Source organism: Acanthaster planci, linkage group LG15 (assembly GCF_054643075.1).
Source record: "Acanthaster planci isolate LZ-2023a linkage group LG15, COTS_SCS, whole genome shotgun sequence".
NCBI classification, from domain to species: domain Eukaryota; kingdom Metazoa; phylum Echinodermata; class Asteroidea; order Valvatida; family Acanthasteridae; genus Acanthaster; species Acanthaster planci.
In genome coordinates this window covers 14,411,837-14,436,951 of record NC_141791.1, presented here as the reverse complement: position 1 = coordinate 14,436,951, position 25,115 = coordinate 14,411,837, and the positions used below count along the sequence as shown (strand labels likewise).

At 40.1% G+C, this 25,115-nt stretch overlaps 1 long non-coding RNA gene across 1 annotated transcript; it reads right to left on the bottom strand.

Moving 5' to 3' along the window:
- Positions 1-208: 208 nt before the first annotated feature.
- LOC110978849 (uncharacterized) lies at positions 209-23,281 on the bottom strand. Its single transcript, XR_002598139.2, has 3 exons — positions 22,892-23,281; positions 11,458-11,652; positions 209-3,741 (listed from the first exon to the last, which is right to left on the bottom strand). It is a non-coding gene; the product is annotated as an uncharacterized LOC110978849 (long non-coding RNA).
- Positions 23,282-25,115: the final 1,834 nt, after the last annotated feature.

The window sequence follows — 25,115 nt, the reverse complement described above, 5'->3', positions numbered from 1 at the left end:
CATGTGGGAAGCAGTTCAGTCAAAAACCTTGGGCAGTGTTTGAAAGCCTAGAGTTCATAAGCGAGATCATAGAACGGTGAATTACCTGCGTTGTCCTTATTTTCCTCGTTATTGTTTTGTCCTGGAAAAATGCACTGACGTAATGGGTTAACGAGGCAAGGATAATAACCCTATAAACCCTAAATAATCACTACCCCGTTCCTCAAAATTTCCATTTATTACAAATTAGTGCATATTTATTTCAAGTTTATTCAGTCCTTGCTATTGCACGGGTAGTTGTACAATAGTGATGCCTATTTGTGCTCATTATTAAAGAAAAAAAAGGATAATTTGGTACTTGCATGTCTTATATTTACATAACGATTAGGCCTACCTGTGGAAGGTGTGGGATGTCTTTTCCAACCCGCAAAACATAAAGCTTAGCAAACCGGTTGAGATAGAGTGTACAATTTTAAAATGAACAGTTAATTCGCCAATTATTTTTGGAATTGAAAATTGAGTGGTGCAAACCAAATAACTGTCGGTTTGTTACTGTTTGCAAACAATAGTCTCAATTTTAGTACAGGATAAGCCAGTTACGATTTCGACGTAATCAAACGTTGACGTACGTCGTCTTTTCCGGACAAAAAGTGAAGCAAACCTTTTTGGCAATTGATTTTGAAGATCACAATAACATTTTTTTTCCTTGGACGCAGATGTAGGTTTACAGCCGCTGCAAATGGAAATAGAGTGTGCTTGGAAAATCTATCAACATGACGAAAAACAAAGCTGGGACCCAGAAAAAGAAAGGCTGGCTATGCTTCAAATCACAGAACGGGTTTGTTTGTGGCTAATCAAGTTATGTTAAACAGTCCCAGTGGTATAGCCAGGATTCTCAGCACGGGGCGGGGGACTGGATGTTGGACATACACGTAATCGTGATAACATCAAGTGGGGGCGACAATTTTAGCCACGCCGCTAATGCAAACAACATTAGGTACCGAGTCCAAGGAATTTTATTTCCTATCGTTGTAAACCAACTCAAGCGTATATTTTGATTTTTTTATAGGCCGATAATGACGTGTATACATGTACACCGTTTGCTTTGTTTACATTGCTGTTAAAAGTCCATCCCAGTCAAAGTGACACTTTACAGTAACAAGACAGACATAGTTTATCTCTTTAAATCAAAACAAACTTGAACGTTGCATTACAAACATACATGTACATGTGTTTCAATGTAAAGTTGTCTCTTAAATCGATTATTTGGGCCAAACAATCGATTTCAGAGACAAACCTACACTGAAACACTTTTTTCGGTTGTTACAATCAAAGACCAATTTATTATGACTTTGTAAATTACATTCCCTCTTGAGTTTCCATTTCTAAACAATCCAAGGATCACATCTGAATGTTAGGCTTTTCTCACAACTGAACAGGTTTGACCGTTCAGGCAGTAATGATTGAAGTCACATTTCAGACACTGTGCTGACTGTACAGAAGTTGTCCTCGTGAGGTCACGTGACGACTGTAAGCTAATAAAAACCAGCTAGCTTGAAGTGTTGACAGACGTGCTAACACATAACCTAGACATCACGAGGAGAGGCTGGTGCAAGTCACAGTGGGTCCTAATTGCTGAACACACCCCTAGAGATGATTCTCGACTGCTACCGAGCCTATGGCCTAAGGGGAGCTATTAAAAAGTATATACGTACTCTCGATCCTCGGCAGCCTAACGTTATGACCTAACTGACATTGCAGCCGCTGGTCGTGGACACAGGTCGAGAAATGACTACTGATTTCTAAGCATGATAATAAACAGGAGCTTGTCGGAGAAAATTGAAGGTTTTTAGTTATAAAAATTTCCTGACAAGTGGCCAAATTTCGTTTATATGGTACATGTAGATGCGGTGATCTCAGATTCAGGTACACGCGTTATTTCGGTGACAAAAGTTAACATAAGGGGAAAACAAGCTCTGGAGAAGACACTTTTACATAATGATGGGTGCATTCATTAAAGCTGCAATTACCAATTTTTTGTACATCCATTCTCAACCTGGCAGTAATGTTATACATTTATTCGGTGATGTTTGTTGAACAGAGTGATATATTCCGTGCATGGTGCCGTTCACATCCCCTATATAATGTACGTGTACAGCCAGAGCTTGTATTCATTTGCTTGTTGACATCACCTGAACGCACTCCATGGCCCCCAGTCAACAAACAAGTTGCAGTGAACCGTATCTCTCCCGAGATCATGCGCATGTACTTGTACTCTGCAGCACCCGTTGAATTCAATGGCTCACGTCCAGCTGTGTGGTTACTGCTGTTTAACAGAGTGAGTGGGTAATTTTTCTGAAGACCCGTGCAGCGCGCTGGTGTGTGTAGTAGTAGAGTACATGTACAGTACTAGGAGATTTCTTTCTGTACATGTTTCTAGTAGTAGTACCAATAGTCAGTTAACAAACCTGATATTCGGGCCAAAAGGTAGATTAATTTTCCCCGGATAACAATTCCTCTAGCTGTGAGGGTGTTTAGATCAAGAAGTCACAAAAAGCGTGAGAAATCGGCGGGAAACGTTAACGTGAAATACCAAACAGTTTGATGAAAGTTTCCAAATTCCGTCATTGTTTATGACATTGGCTGGCTGCCTTTCCATAGACACACATGTACAGCAATCGTCTGACATTATAGGTACACCATGAAACTGATTATATACAAAGATCAGCAGTAGACAGTGCCTTCATTTCTGCGTGTCATGATTCCTCCGAATCCGGCGTCATGAGTGGACTGACATTCGAGTTCCGGTCCCGCAAAGACGCTTCCCGACGCATTCGTCGTGTCTGTCGCTCCTCAAAGTTGGACTTGAGGACCCAGACCACGAGTCCAATGAACGCCGTGACAGCCAGCAGACAGATGATTACACCTTCGTACATGTATTTCGGGGAAGCTACTGCGTTGAAGCTGTACTTGAAACCTGGTGCATCTTCCTCGGGTCCTGGGTAGCCCTGCATTTTTTGTATCGACTGTGAGCCCTGACTGTCTCTGCTGTAGTCAGCCGAATAGTCCTCCAAAAAATCCTCACTTGTCATTGATCCCTCCAACGGTGCACAATGGCCCCGCCAGACTCCGTAGCCTAGCATTATAGTCAAAACACACAAAGGTGTGTTCAATAGAGCGTGGAAAGGTATTGTTGTCCTTGAGAGCAGTGCAAATAACCCTCTACTAGTGGACTTACAGGCCCAAACCTGTCGAGTTTCCGTTTCCATTATGGCACTCTCTTCCCAAGTTTGGCACACGTCGTACATGTACTGATGTTTGTAACCGCTTCCAAACAAAGACCACTTACTACCACCCGTCTGAATAAAGAAAACTTGGAGTGTACTTTGGCCCAAATTGGTATATTCACAAATTATGCACAGATATCAATTGTTTACTGCTTATGCGTGGAATATCATTGTGCGCACACAATAGCACGCAGTGTTGTAATAGATTCCGCCGACATGGGTGCACACAACTTTATAGTTTGCCTTGAACTAGTGTTGAGTGTTACGTGACGTCATCCGCACTGGTGATCCATTCGCACATTGTGATGGCATACATGTTCTGACCAGCTGTTGTCTAACCGAAGCCAAGTTGGTTCGCCGAGGGGGTTGGTTGAAGCATGGGTTGAAGGAGGGTTGAAACTAAATTCCAAGCTTATATGCGGCTGTGTATTGGCCTTCTACCTTGGAGCTTCCCAACTCGATTCCCAGTACGAACCTGCGACATAAGTTCAAAGAGAGTTTTAAAATGAGTGTTATTCATGCACAAACACCTAACAACATGACAAAAATCGACAAAAGTATGTAGTCGTCCGAGGTCCTGAACAGACTTATGGAACATGGTATAAAGTATTTCTCCGTTTGTGCACCTGAAACTATTACCTGATAATTATGCATGCGAACGATTGCTGTTACCACTCATTTCAATATTCTGTGTTTTTGTTACACAAAAAAATCAACAACCAGCACTGCAGTTCGTGGTTGTGTCTTCCCGACTAATTAAAACTATTATTTAAATCAGTGGTACATGTATGCGATGAGCAATATGAAGGATATGTTATAAACGTCTCGTTAGATTTACTCTCAGAGTTTTATATTGGGTGCATGTGGAGGTCATGGCTCTTTGCACGCTTCCTACTGTGGGAACCAGAAATCAGTGGTGGAAACTCTTACAGTAGCGTAGCTATAGGGTAGCATTTTTCTTTTCCTCTCATGCACACATTTTGTTTTTCGAAGAGTCATAGACAGTAAGTCAACTTTACATTGCATGTAGAATGGGTGCATTTCAAATTTTCATGTGGAAGGGGGCACCCACGGGGGCACAGACTTCCGCTGGGGGCACTTGTTCTCTCCCCCTCCCGTAGTTACGCAACTAGTGTTCATTTTGTAGACACGTTTATTTTGAAGTAGGGTGTAGATTTAGAATAACAAACATGGATTCCATATTGCAGGCACTAACCCTTCTATTGCGTAGTAATTCTCTTTCTGCTTTGTGTAGAACTTTTTCGCTGGAACAATACAAGGTTAATTCAAGACCTTAATCGAGTTATGAAAAATGATAGCTCTGGTTCCCATTATTTTGAATGTTTGATACCAGCGAAGCACGTCTGCACTAAATTTATCTCATGGTTGAGAAACTAATGTTAAGCTGGTTTGAAGTTACATTGAGAGGAGGTGGCTGGGTAATGTTTTGGTCTAGTATCTATCTTAACTGATCAAATATACAAATGTATGTTAAACGATATAACAGGTGAAACTACACAGTACATGATAGCTACGTTTGCCTCGATTTCCTTCATTGATCGATGTTCCATTTTATTCATTGGAACACCAAGGAAGATTGGAAGCATGTCAGAGATTTTTACAAGTGTCATGAATCATATTTTATTCTATGCACTTTCTACACCATTTAATGCCTCTGAACAGTTTTAAAGTAATTTGACACTTTTTAATCACTCAGTCTTGTTTTAAACTATGCCCTTTTTGTGAGTCAAGTTATTTTGTATTTTTGAGGACTAGTCTTTGGCTTGAGTTGTCTTCTTTCGTCTTATCTCATTTTACTCAAGTCGGGATAGGAAGGTTGGTTCCTTCGATTATATATATATCTTCGTTACGTGACGTGTAATCAACTCAGCCTGCTCTTGCCCAATATTGGATCTTCCAATTTATGAAATCTCGGGAGAGGAAAACAGAACGGCGAATTACTCACAGCTGAGCGTATTCTCAGTTTGCATTTTGCTGTGACGATTACCAGTTAAGCGGAAGGGTCATCGCTTCATATAATGCCGCTTCATCGATTTTTTTTCGTTTGTCCCGTCACTAGGATTTGATGTGATATTTCTGGAGGGGTTTGGAGTAACTGGAATCTGGTGGGATTAGTCCACTGACCTAGTTCCACGGTGTTGTGAGGTACTGACCAGAATAACAGGCTCCAGACTATGAGGGTCAGAAGAGAAAGTAATGCAGGTGGCCTGGTGTTTGGCTGTTGTTTATTTTGTATATTGTTATTTATTTATGTGTAGTCATTAACCTTAGGAATAACCAAATGTGTCAATGACATCATAAATGGCAAGCAAAGACTATGGGAAAGTTGGCGGTGTCGTGTAAGAACTCAAAACCTAATGCACGTTGAGCTGAATACGTTCAAGCCGAAACTACAGGAGTAGAAGGCATGAAAAGTAACTTGAGACGGCGTCTCGTCTCGATGATGGCTTTTTCTCAAACAATACCTCCACTAAATCAATTGAAGAATAATATGGTACGTCCCCCGACGGTTTCCCGTGGCGACAGTGGCAGACTGTAAAGTATTGCACATTTTGTGGTAAGACAGAATTCCTTACGGGTCACTATTGTATTGCTCAACAATTTTCTGCATTGCACTGTTTACTTTAATTGTGGTACGTGCTGGTGATGAGATCGTTCAACTTCTGCGTCAACCCTCACAAACATGATACATAACACGAGAAAGGAGTTTCCATCGACTGTACGTATTGCAACGGGCGAGTACGCCGGGCTAGCTCTCAGCATGATATGAACATGATACCAAGAGGAGATTCTGGCTGCTTTTGTAAACAAATACCTATCAGTTCAGCTGACAAGACATCAAATGTCTTTTCTGTTAGTCAGAGCGTTTATGAATGTACGTCCTAATGCACATCTAGTGATGTTCATTGCTGGCATATATATAGTTTCTGCAGACGCCATGTGGTGTACGACAGGAACATTTTACTAGTCTCAAAGCTGGATGGGTCGTTGTGCCTGTCGATTGTCAGAATATTAATCTAGAATGTGCTTAGAGCTTTTCATTCGGCTTGTTTTGCTTCGACATGAGGTGAAATGTCTCTATACACCTGCCACTGTCAGGATCAGGATTCTGGTTGCAGGTAGCATATGTGTTTTGGTACAATATTTATGTGACGTCAGTGATGGTTTTCAGTTTAGACGAACAATGTGGCAACAGCACAGAGCATAACTTTCTATTTCCTTCTGCAGAAACCCAGTGTGAAAATGGCCCAGACCCAACCAATTATCGCTTGATCTCTTTGGATTCAATTTGAAATTGAACAAACTGTGGGCAGTGTTGAATAGAAATGTATAAAAACTCTAACTGCATAAAAAATATCCGATATACTCTTGCAACTTTGCCCTCATGTTCAAATGTCACGTCTCCCCACCAAACGTCTTTCCCAGCAGTTATTAAAGCCTAAATAACCATGGGACAGGATGAGCGAACACTGACGGCTAAGAAATTAACTTCCTCTGCATCGAAAATTGTTTGTTCTAGTCCTCCGCGGTAAATCGACTTTAATTCGTTTCATATCCTGAAAAGTGGGGAAGTGGCTTGTCAAATTCATACGCCCGCTTGACTCGGGTTGTTTGGTTTCAGACGGAATAATCGAAACTGCAGGGTTTATATTGGCAAGGGCTCTGCAACTGGCTTGAAATATTGGTGCGAATCCATCCAGAATCTAACCTTAACGAAGCAACACTGGATATCGATAAAACATCCCATCGAAGATCACGATCAGTTTTAGGGGTTAAAAGATGTTTCCAATAGATCAGTCGATTTATTCTAAATACGAAAAAATATTTTTGAAATTTTGAATGTAAGATGGTCATCATGGCATTTAAGCGTTTTCCGTCGGCTACTATTATTGTAAATCCGACAAGCAAACACATTAATCTGCCAGCAGACGCGGTGTTTACCGAAGTTCATTCGCTGGTAAAATGTTGTTTCCATCTAATATAAGGTGCAGAAAATTGGCATAAGCTATGCCTTGGCATTAAAATGGCCCGTGCAGTAGGTTTCAATATAATCTACAGCGCATTCATTAAGCCATCAACTTCCTTTTGTTCATTGCAGTTAATTAATAGACTTAGCGATCATTTTATGTCCCTCGTAAGGTCTGTGCAAAGATTTTAAAGAGATGCACGCAAGCATAAGAACCTGAATAATGCAGCGCTTTGTCGCTGTCGTGTTTTTTCTTTCCCGCCTAATACTGGCTGACGTCACCAGACAGTATGACGTCACCGAACCCGCAGGCTACGATATAATCTGGATTCATAAACCAGGTCTCGATTACAGCGTGTTTACGTGTTCGTCTACATTCATATCTTAACATAGGACAGCACGAACGGGTTTAATAACCACAAGGGCTGGACTGCTCAAATTGAGCGACAAGGTTCTGGGTTCTGGATGCTGATTTGCATTGGTGCCGTTGGGGATAACCTCATTAAAAGCGACCCCCCCTCCAAGCTATTTCAAAGGAGTCTCTAGGATATGCTTTCATGTGTGCCTATCTTGTGCTGCTGAATATATTCAGGTTGGGCACTCGAAATCTGTCATCAGTTCGAGCAATGCGGGAAAGAGCTGAATTTTCACCCTCGTATCGCTCAAAACTCAATTAAAAGTGGTTTTGCTTTTGTAGCATTTGTAGCTATTGTAGCATTTGGTGTAATTTTTCTCCATTGTAGCAGACTGCACAATGCAGACAAAACAGACAGATTGCCGAACACAGTTTACCGGAGTGACCCTTTGATTGGATTGTTCTAAAACAAGTCATTTCAGTACTTTTTCTCGACTGTTTTCGACAGACATATTCTACCTAGAACTTTTAGACGAAACCATATTCTCAACTTGGCCCCAGCTCGTGTGTGGAAAGTAAGAACTAGTTCTTAGCAAGCGTCATTATACTCACGTGTATAGATAGTTTATGTGTGATCCAGTTCTGAAAGTGCTAATGATCAGAATTTTGGTTAATTTTACTGCTAAGCACCCTTTCCAAAAGCATCAAACATCCTCTGTGCTTTTTCTGAAATAATTAATGATTCAGTGCCACCTCAGGAAAACAACATGGAGCCTCTGTTTAAATTGTTTCCCGAAATTGGCTCATTGACGATTTATGTGAATTAAACTTTGCTCACTCGCCTACTGTCAACTACTGAAACATACAGAAATAACAAAGGTGTGGAGAACATAGGACAGAAAATAACACACATTCTTTAAGCTATGGTTGATTTACTTCTAAACATGGAGGTTTCCTCCTAACATCACACCTTTTCTCATGAACATGCGAATTGATAGCATAATAAAATTATGTACACCAATGGTACCCTAAATAGCAAGAACATACGTAACCCAGTGGAACTGTAAGGTTGCATTTGCACAAACTCCATCAGATTACACCGGCGCTTCCAAGAAGTTTAATACCCCTGTGTGGCTTTTTAAAAGTAGCCTCAAGGATCCAGAGAATCCCCTGCGTGATGTGGGCATTAAATCCTCCCTCCAAATTAATTTGTTTCCCGAAACAAGCAGTGTAATGGAACACTTGCCGGCACAAATGCCTAGGTTTGATGGGAATGATTTGGTGGGGAGATTTGGTGGGGAAATTTGGCGCCACAAGAACGACCATCTCGTCTCATGATCTCATCTCTATCTGACACTCCCCTTTTATGTATTCACTGGCAATGCAATGCTCTGATGACGCCATCATTGTACAAAATGTTGAGCTGTGCAATCTTGCCGTCGTGTATTATCCAGTATCGTCTATCGGCCGACTTTGTTATCAAGTCTGATGACAAGTAAACGGTTGTAAGTAGGTCAATGGGATGTTTAGCGTTGGGCTTGACTCTCTACACACATCGTGTTCACACGTTGAGACAAAATCACTATTAAAATTCGCAATAAAGGCGCAATATAACCTTACCAAATAGAATTTATCTACTTTCCATATCCCCACCCCAATAATATCACGAAACCGGCCAGTGTTTTCGTCTAAACTAGCTGTTTTATAAATCACTGCAAGCGCGCAAATTCCAAATGAACACATGACAATAATCCACGGCACAATGTGTACTCTCATGTACATGTCGAATGTGTAATTATTGGTAAATATCCTATTGTCAAAAATGCTTTTTTACGTGTGCATACGATCTGCGTGGTTTGAAATGGCGAGACGGTGTACGCAGAGTGCCGTTATCAACTATCGTCATAGTTTATAGTTTATTCACAGTTCTTATCAATCCCGTAGATTACTCAATGTGTACAACCCCGTGTCTGAGCATGGCAAGGTATTTTTGTTATTGGTCTCCAATCGGGGTTGTGAAAACAGCCACATGATATGTGGTGACATTGGGTGCGTTCGATTAGCTTCCCTGAAGACACCAGTGTTACACCAAGGGAAGCCTCGAAATGAGTAATCGAACGCTGCATTGTACTCGCTCGCCAAGGCAGTCTGGGAAAAAGGTCAAGTCCCCGCCAAGTTCCATAATGTACGTCCATGCACGAACAGTCCATCTGTGACGTCATTACACTCGGGCAGCCTCCAGAGACCTGCTCGCCAACCAGGGTAGTAGTGGCTGACACTGGGGCTGGCACGAGGATCACGTGATGGCTAAACGAACGCTCTCGTGTAAGTTTGACTTACACGTGTAAGCTAATCGAATGCACCCATTTTAGAATATGCAAAATAAATTGAGTATATACTGTTTATACACTAAAAAGACGCCATAACTGCGTTGGCACCGCGCTCACGCGCGTTCTTAAGCTTGACACACGCGTGCATTTGATAAATCACGACACCATATTGGTTTTGGAGAGACATGTGACGCGCGCGCGTACCACCTGTCAATGAGCGTTGTGCCACCGCAGAAACAGCTTCTAATTCTGGATATCGATTTACACTTCACATTTGGTTCGAATATCAACGTTTCTTCGCTGGAGATATCTGTAACATGCTGTCTTGAATGATAAAGAGTTCCAATTCCTACGCATACACGTGAGGCCTGTTGCCGCCTGGCGATCTCTATCCAGAATGACATTCAAATTAAATTTCTACCGCAGCCACTGATTGATAAGACTTGCCGAGTGGATGAGTAGCACTCCACAAGTCACATTATGCGAATGCCGCCGGTGCTGAAAAAACAAATGACTTGTTCCGACAGCCAAGAACGGCTGGGCGGAGGGACTAGCGCGTTGTGTGAGTTCATTATTAACCAGTAGTGAGTGTTGGAATGCCAACCGGTGAGGACTGTACCCGTCGACCGTTTCAAAGGCTTCGTCTTGTCGCTATAGTTGAGCTCCGTTCATTCCAGTGGTTTGATTACGTTGTATCTGCTCATCATGAAGGCATGCTTGAAACTGACGCGCAAAGACTAACAGCGGGCTCGTTTATAAGCGTGAGTTGTCTGCAAAATGATGTGCAATATCGTGTCGTTGACAACATCTACTTATTATTTCTCGCTCAGGAAGAAAGATACAGGCAGAAGCATAGTCTATTTGGTCTGAAGCATTTTAAATCAAATTTGCAGTGGAATTAGTTGTTTGGTTAGTCATTTTTTTCAACTACAATTACATTAAATGCACTGCTTGATAGGTGTCAATATAGGGCGCTGCTATTTTGACTTGATATTTCGTCAGAAGTGTATAAGAACGACATTGTTGATTGTTCATGATGAAAAGGTGCATATTTGAAAGGACCGGGATTATTACAAGACCAATTTGCCCGTATAACATTGCTGTACATGAAACAAAGTATGTAGCTTCTGGGGCATGCAATAACTGCAATGCATGCGTTATAATTGCTTTGCATATTGTTTTACATTCTACAGAAACATCCGGACAGTTGATATTCAAACCCGCATGTTTCTTCAAAAACCATTTATAACAAGGTAATAAAAGCAGGTTCTACTTTTCTGACGCCTATGGGTCTCCTGCCAAATGTTGCTTTTTGCCAGGAAAATGGTACACGTAAACATTGGACTTACCGACTAATAAATCGTATTTTTTATTGATGTAGCTGAAAATCATGCGAAAAATATTGCAGAGAATGAAGTGAAATGAATGTGCTAATGTGTAGCTCAATCGTTGATTAGTTTAGTTATATCCCAAGTGGGAAATACTATTTTCAACAGTTGAATCTTATCCTCTACATACCTAATGAGTATCAACCTGGTTACGTCTCAGCAAGCAGCGTCTGTTGAAATCTCTCATTGCCTCCATTCTGAATTCCTCGCAGTGGACGAATAGAGATACAGATAGCTAATTTGGTTTCCCATGCTTTACGTTAGGATCCCATCACCTGTACAGATCGAGATATTCCCCGATCGCTATACCTGTTTCCGATGCACCCTGCATGAAAAACAAATAGCATGCAAACATAATTAGACTAAATTCAATAGGTGATGTGTACCAAGAAGGCCAAGACACAAATAAGACTATCATGAAGCAGCTGTCCTTTGCTTGCGTCCATTTGAGTATCGATAAATAAGGACACCGAGCAAAGTTCGGGGCAGGTTTGATATAGTTTGCACACCACCTTGGGCAGGTGAGATGACGGAAGTCTTGCGGGAATCCTATTGAGACAGTAATTTTTTAAGGTATTGATCGGCAGGTGTTGGAACCCAACGCGCGTTAGTAATGCGTGATCTGGTTTGACGAGGAGCCTCATTACAGAAATCACACTGCCATCCCTGAAGACCCTTGAGGTAAATGAACGTAATGAGCTGTAGTTAAGTATGCACAGGTGAGACCCTGACCTTAGGGCTACCAGCATGTTATTTTAAGTCTTCCGTTTATTTATATTGCGTAGCCTTTTATACAATGCGCTTACATTCGACTGTATTAATTTGACTAAAACAAAATCACCATTTTAACCCTTTACATCAGTCATTTCCCCTACCTTACAATCTATTGTGTATTACGACAGACCTATATGCCAGGAAGTAAAGCCGATTCGGTGTAAGAGCCGTGAGTTATGATATTTTTTTCGCAATTTTATTGCAACAAAATCGACGAATAGATATTTCATCAGTTATCATAATTAGTAGACAAGTGAGTTACAGCCGCTTACTGATACGTTTTGTAAGAGCAGAGTGCATTAAGATCTCCAGTATACCGTTATTGTCATTTTCATTTTTAATGTTATTTCATTCCAAATACTTTCTCAGGGTTCATTCCAAGGTAACCGTGTAATTCTTTGTCAGGAGAAATTAACTAACAGTGTCATGCCACTTTTTTACATATTTTTTACCTCATTATTAATCTTGGGTCCTTTTCAACCTTCCAGTTGCTTCGGCCTCAAATGATGTTAATTGCTCAAAGCAATATGTCGATTAAAGATCTCAAAAGGTAGGCCTATGTAAAGAAATCTCGCGATTTTTTCGACTTGAGTCCAACTTAAGCCGACATGTATAAACTTGTGTGCTTGGTTTGGTGGTTTTCCTTATTATTTTGGTCTGTTTTACGTTTGCCTCATAAGGTTTTATGCTCTGGTTTTTTTTCTCCAGTAGGCCTACTCTGAAGTGGAAGCTGAAGAGGTATTTTTGTCTTACACCGCTGGTAAAGTTGTCAGCAACAGACATTTCCAATAAAGTTTGAATTGAAACGCCTTTTGGCCCCGCATCATCATGGACTGACAACATACACGGTCGCTAATCTGATTAAATCGGCAAAGCACCATTCCCGACGGTTTCAAAATTAAGCTCCCGGTGTCGATGAAAAACTCCGAAGGAATATCTCTTGAGATAAACAATGTGGTATTCTTCTTGATATGCGTGTCACAGCCATGTCCACGTAGATTGTCACAGATGTCCCATGCCTCGCATGCAACAAACTGGGCATTTTTGTGGGTTTAACACCTTTAGATGAATCCGCAATCTCCTGTATGTCCCTGGTCATCAGCTTCATGCCGCTAGCACGACTCCTTAGTTTATCTGGTTTTTTAAACTAAAATACTTCGGCAAACGGCTTTGCTAGAAAGCGGAGTCAGACTACGTGCATCGGTTGAGTAGAAACCACTTTGCAAAATTAAACATGACATATACGGTTTCCCGCCTGAAATGTTGGCTGTGTGGAGGCTTGCCTGCAATCAGGGCAGAGAAAATGATTGAAATTGACTGCAAGAAGGAAACTTTCGATTCACGTATCCTGCAGACATTATCAGATATAGATACCCCCATGGAAACCTTATTTCATTTCAGTATTGATTTCGTTTTTGTATTTGTCAAAATGTTTCTATACCTGTCCACTTACAGGAGTTGAACAGATTTATTTGAGAATGGAAAGAAAAAACATTGCAGCAGCTACGTTTAATCGACATAATTTATTGATATCTTTCTGCTCATTCTGGGATTGTGCGAGCCAACGACATTCATACTTTGGTTCGTGTAGGCCTACTCCTAATCAGTAACACATGCCATTTGGCACTCGTCTGCATATATTTGCCTTTTATATTTGACAGTTTAATTAGTAACTGCCACCATTAAGACTGATAAGTGTACCCCTTACTTTCTACCATTTATAAACACTTGAAAACACTGCTCCTGTTGCCAACTGCAAATTAACCCAACTGGTTCCCCACTCATTAAAGCACGTCCACTTCGACAGTTCGTATTCAGTACTGCAAAACTAACGATAAGTCACAATTAATTTACAATGTCAAAAAAGTCGTGTCACAGTTATAAGAAATCTCAAAAATCAAGGCAGACATGGCTTCCGTCATTTCATGTACATGTAGATGCAAGTGACAACTTGCATTCATTGTAGTGACAACTCAACTCGCTTATATCACTAAAACAAACCCGAACCAATACACATGAAGGTCAGCTTACCAGACATATATTACGATGTGTAGCCTAGGAGAACACTCATTTTGTTGACAACTGATGCTGTAATCAGCATTATCCAAACTTTCTAAATGAAACATTTCTTCACGGTCAGATATGGTTCTCACGATTCACCTTTCTTGCCGTTAATATTGACAGCAAGTGTCGTTAAAACACAAGTCATGTAGAGACCACAGTGTCGAGTGTGTCGCTACATGAGTTGAAGTGCGGAGATCCGTTATCAACACGGGGCCCGATGCATGCACTGTGCAACACACTGCAACTATTCGCACTAGTGAGCCGGCGTGCGTGGCATCAATACAATGGGGGTAGTTTCCGCGTGGATCGATAAGCACTTTCATCAGCGCGTCAGTTTAATATTTGGTCTAAAATTGACAGGCCATCTGCTTTGCAGAAAGGAAGCTCTCATATACTTTGGCCGATTCACAAGCTTATATTTTTTCGTGATTTGCTTGCTGCCAAGGATGTGTTCACAAACCAAAAAGATAAATCCAACAGGGAATGAATTGAGTGAAAAAATCGCGAAATATCATTTTGTTTTGATGAAAATGATGAAAACTAACGCCATCCATGTCTTTGTTTGGTAACTCTTACCATGCCTATACTATTCGTTTTCTTCACGGGTTTGCAGGTGACAGCTTTTTATGTGATGTATCAAAGAGTAACGTCCCATTGAAATGGGACGTTATGCTCGCAGTGCGAGTACATAGGCCCTCTAGGTAAGTGTCATGGTGCTATGTTAGAGTCTGTCCACTTCGACAGACCTGAAATAATTCTGGGAACCCCTGATTTCCGGCTTGAAAGAAGAAAGAAGATAATGGGTAGCATGAACAACAAACAAACAACAACAATAACACAGTTAATGATTTCTTTAACATGCGATATAATGCAAGAGTAAAGCGAATTCTTGGTCTTCATTATCCCAATGGATCTCCAGTTTTCCCAGATTTTTCTGCTATATTTGCCAGCCTTTACAGACAGCCTTCAAATATACCAGGCGCACCACCTATACATTCCAAAATGCAGAGTTAACAATTCACTATTCAGAGACACCATTTCTCATCATCACTTATCCAAAGCCTAGCTTATTGTTTGTTTACTTTGATACGTCAACATTATTGATACTTTCCTACCTGCATATCTCACCAGCTACCTTGGAAATTAAGGAAACGCTTGTCAATAATAGAAACCCGCAATGTCAAACTCACATATGTCTATTTAAAAAACGATGGGTTTGATGTTTTATAGCCTACATGAGGGCGCTTTCGAAATGACCCTTTGGGTTCAGTCATAAATACAAATGCTTCTCTTACAGCCTTTTCTAAAGATACATGGATATTGCTCCGGTGGGATAAGTAGCTTCTCCCGTGACGTTGTGTAAACATATCACATCAAAGTTAATGTGTAGCCAGTCATAAGCAAAAAGGTTCATTTCTTAGTTTTCAGTCCACTGTCGCCAATTAACAGTTCTCTTAAATAGTAATGAATATGTATATTGGGACATGTGCATTGAATATTTCTTACATGAAAGCAAAACACCATTAGAACGACCGTCACAAGAGAAAATCTTTTCATAAAATCATTCTCCTAAACATCTCTTTTTTCTTTTTTCGTCCTATAGAACGATCTGATTATATTTAAATCTGTCTTTGTTTTATCAGTCTGCTGTCTGCCCTTACCTTTTGAATGTCTGTATTGTTTTCTGCAGTAAATACCATACCGTAGTGTTTTTCTACATGTGATCCATTCATGCAGAAAGGGCGGAGGGCTCTTTGTAGTCTTTAATGGTTGTTCCAAAAAGCAGGTAATTGCTCATAAACACGCTCTCAGATGAAGCGTGAAGTAAGCTACGTTTGCTAGCAGTGGTAACCTCTGTCGTACCCACAACGTAATCTTATGGTAATGACTGACTTCACATTGGACAGGGAACTTCACCGCTTCACCATTTATGAAAAAGTAAGCTTGTTGTCATGGAAGCGAAGGCCAATGCTGTCCTTCAACTCATGTAATTTTAATAAACGGAACGATTTCGTAAATAAGATGTACAGATGTATGCAAAATGCATGTAGCTAAAGTTGCATATCGGAGTTCATAAAGTGACATGCATTGTAGTTGTGACATGAATGATACAGTAATGAGAGTAGACAGTGGTGAAGAAGATAATATCCAGCATAATGGAAAGGTGCAAAGCTGCCAGTGTTGGTAAGAGATAAAGTCATGACCAAATGGTGACTGTTGGCAGCTATAAAAGGGAGATAAAATGTGGATAACAAAGGATGTATTCTGTTGAGGTAACCCCTAATGCCATTTGAGGTCTTGTATTGGGCCCAAGTTCTTTGGACCGCTTTGCAGGAACTTACGCAGCACATTGTATACTGTGCTAAGCTAAAAACAACAGGGACCATCTACATAAGGTACACACAGCGTGCGAAATTCTGGCTGGTAACTACTTACTGCTAACTATAAATATTTTGTGCGTTAAGTTCTTTTTGAATAGCATCTCTTTGCATACAGGTGAAAATTTTTGTTTTAAAATTCTACCTCGATCTCCTTTAGTATCCTCGATTAGATGTTATGGACTACTAATATCATGAAGGATGGGGAGCACGGTATACATTTCTCACCATAAAATTTGCAACGAATAATTTTCATCGTTTTTAAATCGTACAAAAAGTGATATGCCCTATTGAACAAGTCTCAAGAAATCTTAACAAAGTTCATCAACTCACCACTCACCAATTTGACTCAGTTTGAGTCCAGCATTTCATGAGCTAGAAAGGGAGTCTGTTGGTGAAGGTTATGTGTTCGTGACATGTCGATGACCACGGAAGACTATATTGATATTAATATATCCATTTGCTGTCAGCTCACTGCTTTACGTGAAATATCCCGTGAAATATCACTTCCATTATAGTATTCATGAGGCTTGAAGAATGAATTGCCAGGGGATTCTTTTTCATTCGCATTGCTTTACCATATCTAGGCAAGCATAGATGTGCTTATGATATGTTTAATTCTCAACTTTTCTACCCTTAATTAAAAATGCATTGACCCGCCTAGTTTAGCTAGGCTAATCTCCATCAGTCTTCCCAATAGAATATTCTGAGCTTGGTGGTTACATAGCTGCAGTCCACATGTACACTTATAGCTGTAGGTTCAACTGATTCTTCTCATGGTACAGAAAATTTGCTCCTTATGCTCCTGCCTTGAGATGATACCTGGCCATTGTTTTTCTTGCTTCGCTGCTGCCTATTTTTGGTGGCATGGCGTTGACACTATGTGCTATTTTTGACGATGAGGGTGATGGCGCGACCTGAGTCCTGAAGTTGCTGATGGCGCTTTTGTTATTCACTCGTATCGTGTTATTGAATTGTCTGTTGTACTCCTCACAGTTGAAGTTGAAGCAGGAAATTAGGAACCAAACTCCGGCCCTTGAAAATACTGTTTCGTACTGCACTTGACAATTTTCTTTGATCACAAATGCACATGTACCACACAAAGGCATTTGCTGTTCTTGAGGACAAATACCGGAGCATGTAACTAATTTCCCAATTCAACTAATTAAACCGGTTCCAGTCGTTGGCCTTTTGTGTATTGGTTTTCTGGTGATCTTTAGGTGAAAAGGCTTTGCCTTCGTTTCGTCAGTGTTTATTTAGGATGTACATTGATCGACCTTGCTGAGATGAAGCGTATGCATCGCTTGGTAAAAAAAAAAAATCCATACCATTGGCCGAAGTTCAGAGTGAAACAGCACACGGGTAACCACAATTCTCTCCTTAAATATTGACCAAGTTTTATAGGGAAAATAGTTTCTAAGAAACATTACTCATCAGTCTGGTTTTATGTGGAAGTTGTCAAATGATCATGTGTAATTTGCATATGACAAACACAACACGATCAGTGTTGGTTGAGATGGTTTACAGTCCGCACATCATGTACCGGTATCTCACGTTTTGTCTGGTTGATTAGAATGAATGAGGGAGATAACTGAAATGTTTACGGCACTGAAGCTAGCCACGTTATATAAACAATGACGATGAATCACTGTTGAAAAGAACAGAATTATTTCTTTTAAATAAATCCGGTGTGTAAGATCTACTATAATGTGGTTTGTTTAACTGGGTGCGTGGAAAATGTCAAGCCCTGATCGTTGAGCTTTTAGGAATATTATATATACAGTTAGTTTTATAATTGGAACGTTGCAGCCCGTTATTTGTATTTTGATACGCAGATATTTTGGGCTGCAATCCACTTGGAAGCTCTTAAGTAGTTTATTATTATTTACTAGTCCTTTCACCTAATTGGGAATATTTGAATGCCTCTTATTTACGGTCATCCTCTGTTGTAACGAAGCGTAAAAATCATACCGTCGTACGTGTACATCAGATAGCTGTTATCTTATTATAAGAGGTAAAGAATAATTGTACCTGTGATCTCTGAAACTTTCCAGAGTGCAGTTTTAATGCATTTATATTGAATGGGTTGGCCTGCAGATGACGGAACCCCGGATATTAATAGTAATACAGCTAATCTCACGTAGCAAAAAAAGATATCCCACATGATTTAAGCAGCGAGCGAAAGTTGTGGGTCAATTACCCGCACATGCACGTGCGAAGTGAATGTCTGAATATTATACATGCATAATGGTTGCAGGTGACGTGAGGACAAGGATTACAGGGTACCACTAGATGTATCATGTATAATACACAGTTTATGATGCACGCGTACAGTACACAGCCTTGCCCGTTGACACAAAACCCCAGCTTGCATGCATAATGCAAACCAGATAATTGATTAAAATAAACTATTGACCAGACAAGTGAACTGTACAATGATGCTGGCATATGGCGTACATACCGCGTCCGGTGTCAGAGAGGAAATACTGGCTGGTGTTGTATCAATCTATCCAAAGTTTACGTCAGCATAGAGAACCTTACGCTAATCTGCTGTGTGTCGCACTTTAATCAAAAGCGATAGCACTTTACTCCTCTCTCCCATCATGTTTTTAGAGAAATATCCCAAGACTTTACACCATCGCCCCTTGGCTCATGTGTTTACCTGCTCACGCAGACAGTCTCTACCATCAGAATACAAATAGACGACACTAACTGATGAACTGCACTCACGGCATTGCCGATGTGTACACACACGCACGACGTGCACAAGATCATAAGACTTAGCTATTTTTGAAAGGGCATGTGGTCAACTTGAACCGCACCGTCATTTATACGAGCTTTTAGTGTAAGACGCACACACGAGAGTGCAGTTGTACGCGGCAAAATATTCAAACATGTACATCAAATCCTGATATTTTGCACCCTTCCGTCACATGCGTAAATCAATCCCAATTACGACTTGGCAACCCTGGTATAGTCAGTGAACCTAAATATTAACGTGATCCACTTTAAGTTACACACCCAAGCGGAGTTATATATTTTTATTGGAGGTATGAAAACAAGCCATGGGGACCTGCATATTACTATGCCGTTTCAGCGTGAGCGCACTTCATAACACTGCAACATTGGCAGCTATTTACAGGCTGTGTCATATATACAACCCCAGGAACTAACGTTGTATGCTCAAAGCGCTGGCTAATGTCCATTGGTGACTCCATGATCCTTATGGTAAACATATCAACAGTGGTTATCAAATACGGAAAAGAAAAGACGTGTTAGAAAGTTTTAAATTGAGGATATAACCTTGTCAATAAGTGCTTATAGTTTACTTCCCTATTTCTATTTATAGCAAAATAGGAAACTTTAATACCCACCTGTAATTGCGAAAAAAGTGTGTTTTTGTTAAAATAACTTAATGCTAATCATGATATTCGTATAAGTATCAAAGACAAAGCACCGCAAGAACAGTTTACATTTTAAATAATTTCATCGATGTATGGTGTCAACACCATTTAACAACATTCAACATCAACAAACAAACTATATCAACAGCAGCGCTAACAGAAATACGACAGCAGTATACGTATTACCAAGACGTTTGAACCGACATTTCTTAGTCTCAAACAAAATTGCTGGAGGACATACCGGTAACATCGTCACAACAAGACCATTCCGTTAATTACAGCCCTGTCTGGAAGAAGTGTGAAGTTCATCGTGTTCTAATTACAAGTGACAGGAAAGGATGCTCCATACCCATCAGTTAATGAAGTCATTATCCTCAATCTCTGTGGCCTAATTCCATTACTGTATTCAAGGTCAAGGTAATATCATAGAAAGGTCAAGCGAACAGCTATCTGATGATGTCAATTCTCACAGCTCTGCGATATTATATTAAAGAGAGGCAAAGGATATTGGGCAGTGCTTTCCAATTTTTGTGACAACACTCAAATATCACCGTTTCAAGTTGAGGGTTCCTTTAAAGCACCACTTATTAAAAAATACCCATTTCAGCTCAACTTTGTTCATTACACATTAGATTCTTTAACGAACACTAAGACACATTTCAAATCACCCATATGCTCGCTAAGTATCCATCATGAAATTTAAAAAAAAAATCTGAAAGTGAAGTGTTAGAAGAGCAATCAAATCTTGTTAAGAGGTGGGAAATCCACTCAGATATCAGATAAGTCAACACCATTTTGTAATAAGAATTAGCAGTTGATCCTCGACAAGCAGTAATATCATGAAAAGTCACAGCAGGTGCAATATCCACTCTAATGACATTTACGTCAACAACAACACGTGCACCTGAACATCAAAAGCAACATTACAAGAGATACTCACAATAAAATATCAACATTTTGGTAGTCTTTACTGCCAAACTTTAAAGGTACTTTTTGTTTTAATATTAATTTGAAATACCAACAAAGTAGATTATCACATCCAATGATTACACTCTCAGTTACAGTAACCGTCAGGCTGTTGTTTCTTATACGAACTCATCCAAGTTGATAACTCGTATTGTGTCTTAGAGATTTGTCACAAACCGTTTTCTCACAAATGATTCGTACTTGACTTTTAGCGTATTCCAAACGTTTTCTTTTCTCTGCATTTATACCATTATTTTGCAGAATTGTTAATATATTCCTACGGGACTTGGAATGCGTGTAGTTCTTTTCCCTGTTCCTTTGACATTGAAAACTCTGACCGGAAAAATTCTCCTGTTTGAATTCAGAAAGGAACAGATTTGTCACGGACAGCAACTGATCATGCGTGATCTGTCACTAATGGGGGATAATTTACAACAACCGAACAACAATCAGCAGAGTAAAAACGAGGGGTTTCGTAAAGGTTAAGATATTTAGTATTCAGTTCTAACTCAGACATGTCCAACTGATGGAAATCACCCATTATCATCTCTTAACGGTAGAAGCTTTTAAAATCTCTCGCGGAAGGTGCACGATCGCACCAGTCTTTGAAAAGATCAGGTTTGGCAATGCAGGAAGCTTACTTTTTACTTCTTAATTTTATTTCTTTGTCATTATATGGTTTTTAGGAAAAGCCATTAGGATTTGAAAGTCGAATAGAAGTCAATCTTTTCTTTATGGTGTTGGTTTTAAGGTTTTGACAGATGGGTCAATGTGATGACATTAGTGCTGGATGTGTTAGTTAAGGATGGAATCATTTTTGTGCGAAAAATTCACAGAGTAAAAAGCATCGTTTAATTTAAAGCATCTCTATTTTCCGCATTTTCACTCCAGTTTCTAACATAAAAAATGGGGAGGTCATTCTTTGACCAAGTTCAAAATACATTTGTTGACTGTTTTTTTGAAAGATTTGATCAGAAGTTCACATTCACACACGCAAAGGGCACTTCTTAAGCATTACCTCCTTTTTCAGGTCAAACTCTTTCAAGTTGAACTTGACACGTGTAACTATTTCAAGTTGAATGGAGGGAACATTGGAATGCATTCCTGGATAATGAAATAAAAAACCAATTTTTCCTGAAGTTTACCAAGGGCAAACTAGGCTACATCCCTGGTATTTTTGTAGACCCCGTATATGAACTACGACAAGACAAGTGTAACATTGTTTCAAAATCTTCCAATCCTGTTGTCAGACTGTAAAATAATTTGAGCATGCATTTTAATTAAAAATAAGCCACCAGAATGTGTGTGAATAGCTAAAAGTAATTTATTTTAAACGAGATCACCGAAATGACCACACTTACACTTGGCGTATAGTTGACATTTTCCATTTGTTTTTTATGATATTATTTACATTAACACCACGTGATGTTCGACAGCGCAAAGGTAGTGGGCTTTTCATGTAATAAATTCATCCAACTTTTGGAAGCTTACAAAATATTTCGCAAAACGACGGAGAATTCGAACTTTCGATTCTAACATTCTTTTCCATACTCGTTTTTGTTAATTTTGTTTGTTATTTACTTAGCGTGGTCATGTTTGGATATGCGGTTACTTCCGTTATATCAACACAGGAATAAAAATGTACATGATGAGAAGTACGAAGGCCGAATAGAACTGTATGCAAACACATTCGGGGGCATCGTTTTGTTCAAATTAGAGGAAGCAAATCAAATAACAAAATGGCATTGGATATCCAAACGCGTGAGGCGAATGCTCTGCCGGCACGGCCTGCGTGCTTGACAATTCGCACATTCCCACAGAGTGTGAATTATTGAAACAGGCGGCACATTACTGCTGCGGAGCTGCCTAACCTCAGCAGTGAAACAAGTAATTGGGATTGACACGTGTGTAAAAGTCAAAACAAGGAAAAGTTGTTGACTGTAATACGAAAGCAGGTACGAAAAGAGGCACCACTTACCTATAAAACGCTCGGATTTATGTGGTGGAAAACCACAGCCTGACCAACATCTCTGCCTGTGTGTAATAAATATCCAAGTTAATCATTTCGCAGGGTATAGAGGGGTTGACCATATAACCTTATCAGTCACTGACACACTGCAGACCTGGTGACAGGCACATCGAAAGAGATGACAGCGAAGTTATTATATTCCAGATAGTGACAGGTAAAGACACAAAGAGAGTGGCACAGCGACACGTACGCACATCCAAGTGTGCCGAGGACCCCGACTTGTAATTGAATGCGTTGGGCAGATCTTTGCGATAGCTTGCCAAATCTCATACTGCAAGCTTGACGAACTCCCAGCGCAGTGATGAGCAGATGTGTCTTACAGTGGTGCGCATGTACATGTACGTTGTTGGTGGTGAGAAAGCCACGCGGTGACAGCGACGCGTTAACGACGGCTTGCTAGCGAGATCTCGTTGAAAGCACGCAGGAATCACCAGCCGTGCTTACAGCATGCAGGAACATCCTCCTTCCACGCCTTCTCTTATAAAGGTCTTGTTTCTCGAACAACATTGGGCTAAATCGAAAATGTGTTTCTTTCGTCCTTGCGATTATAAGCACAATCACCGTTATAAGAGGCATGGAAAAACAAATCTTCACCTCATATGATGCTCATTGATGCTCTTTTACTGAACTCGTTGTATTGAAATTGACTTTAGAATGCACCCAAGTCGGCAAATGTTGTTGAGGAAAGTGAGGTCAGGCGAGAAGAGAGACAACATTTGTTCGCTGATAGAACGATTCTGCATTGATTCTTAGATATTAAATTTCGACACGAATGGCGATCTAAATAAAAGCAATGACAGAGGAGAATAAACACAGTTTAAGCCAAATGAATGCAGGATTTTGAAATACAATCAACTCTCATTATAAAAGGTTTGCAGGGACCAGACAAATTACTTGGTAATACCAGGACCCTGTATAAAAGAGTGGGAAAACTAAGAAAACACATTAAGTCAAGAATTTGAGATTCTCAGAATGTACTCCTCGCAACAGCATTTTATTGTAGCAGTGCTCTTTATACCGAGAACAAATGTTCTCTTGGAAATGCAAAATTCAATTTTAATAACGTTTTCAAGTCCCAAGACAAAAATTTCATTATAATTAAATCCATTAGGTGCATCATGGATCAACAAAATATTCTTTTCTGGAAGGGGTTATTTGCCTCTCGACCCTGTGCTTTCAAGTTTCATACAAGCGTGCCTTGGAATGCGCTGGTGACGTCACGTTTGTCAGTAGCGCGTGGCGGGATCTCACCGTAACGAGGTGTAACACGTGCGTGTACCGCATTCTGCCGGGGTCGCGTGCCCTACGCTAAAGCCTTTCTTACTAATACTACATAGGTTTCCAAATTGACACATGCAGAGGTCATGCCAATACATTGCCATTTGGGTATACTAACCTCGTATTCCAACATTATCCCTAGGAGGTTTAAGGGACCATCTAAATAGCCCTGGCCATGATATTTCGACTTTTGCATTTTGTAACCAACCGTTGCAAAAATTATCCTCTAATTAGCAGTTGTACTCTAAGACGATTTGAGAAAACTATAACACACCAAAACAGTTCAATGGGGCGTTTTAATGTTCCACTCTGGCCTTAGCCTTATGAAATTCAACAATGAAATAGGTCACACTGATGAAATAATTGGATCTTTCAAATGTTACAACTGAGCAAAAGTGTTGTCATGTATTAATGAGAGAAAGGCAAGAAAGTTATATTTCTATTGTATTCCTTTTTGATCTGTATTGGATTTAAAATACAATGAAAAAAATTAACCCCAATCTTTCCTTGTCTAAAAATAAGACCTGTAGCAAAAGAGCACATCTCGCGCTTGTCCACAACCGCAAAGCTATTTGGTTATTTTGAGAAGAATTATGAGAAGATAATTAATGATTCATAAAAAAGGGATCAACATTACGGTAGTAACTACAGGAGGATTTGGTCATGAATGAACGTTTCCATGGAAACACAGATATATGTTCTGTAGAAAGAAGCATTCAATCTGACAGTTTGGCGATAATTATATTTTTGATGTCCCTGAGGTATAGATAATGACTTTTATTACTGGAAAGTGCAAGCTCAAGCTTTCCGATGAATGGTAATGAGCGATCTACTTGGATGGTGTGTTACCAAAACAGAAGGCAGGCAGACTTCCTCAAAAGGTTAAATGCGCTTA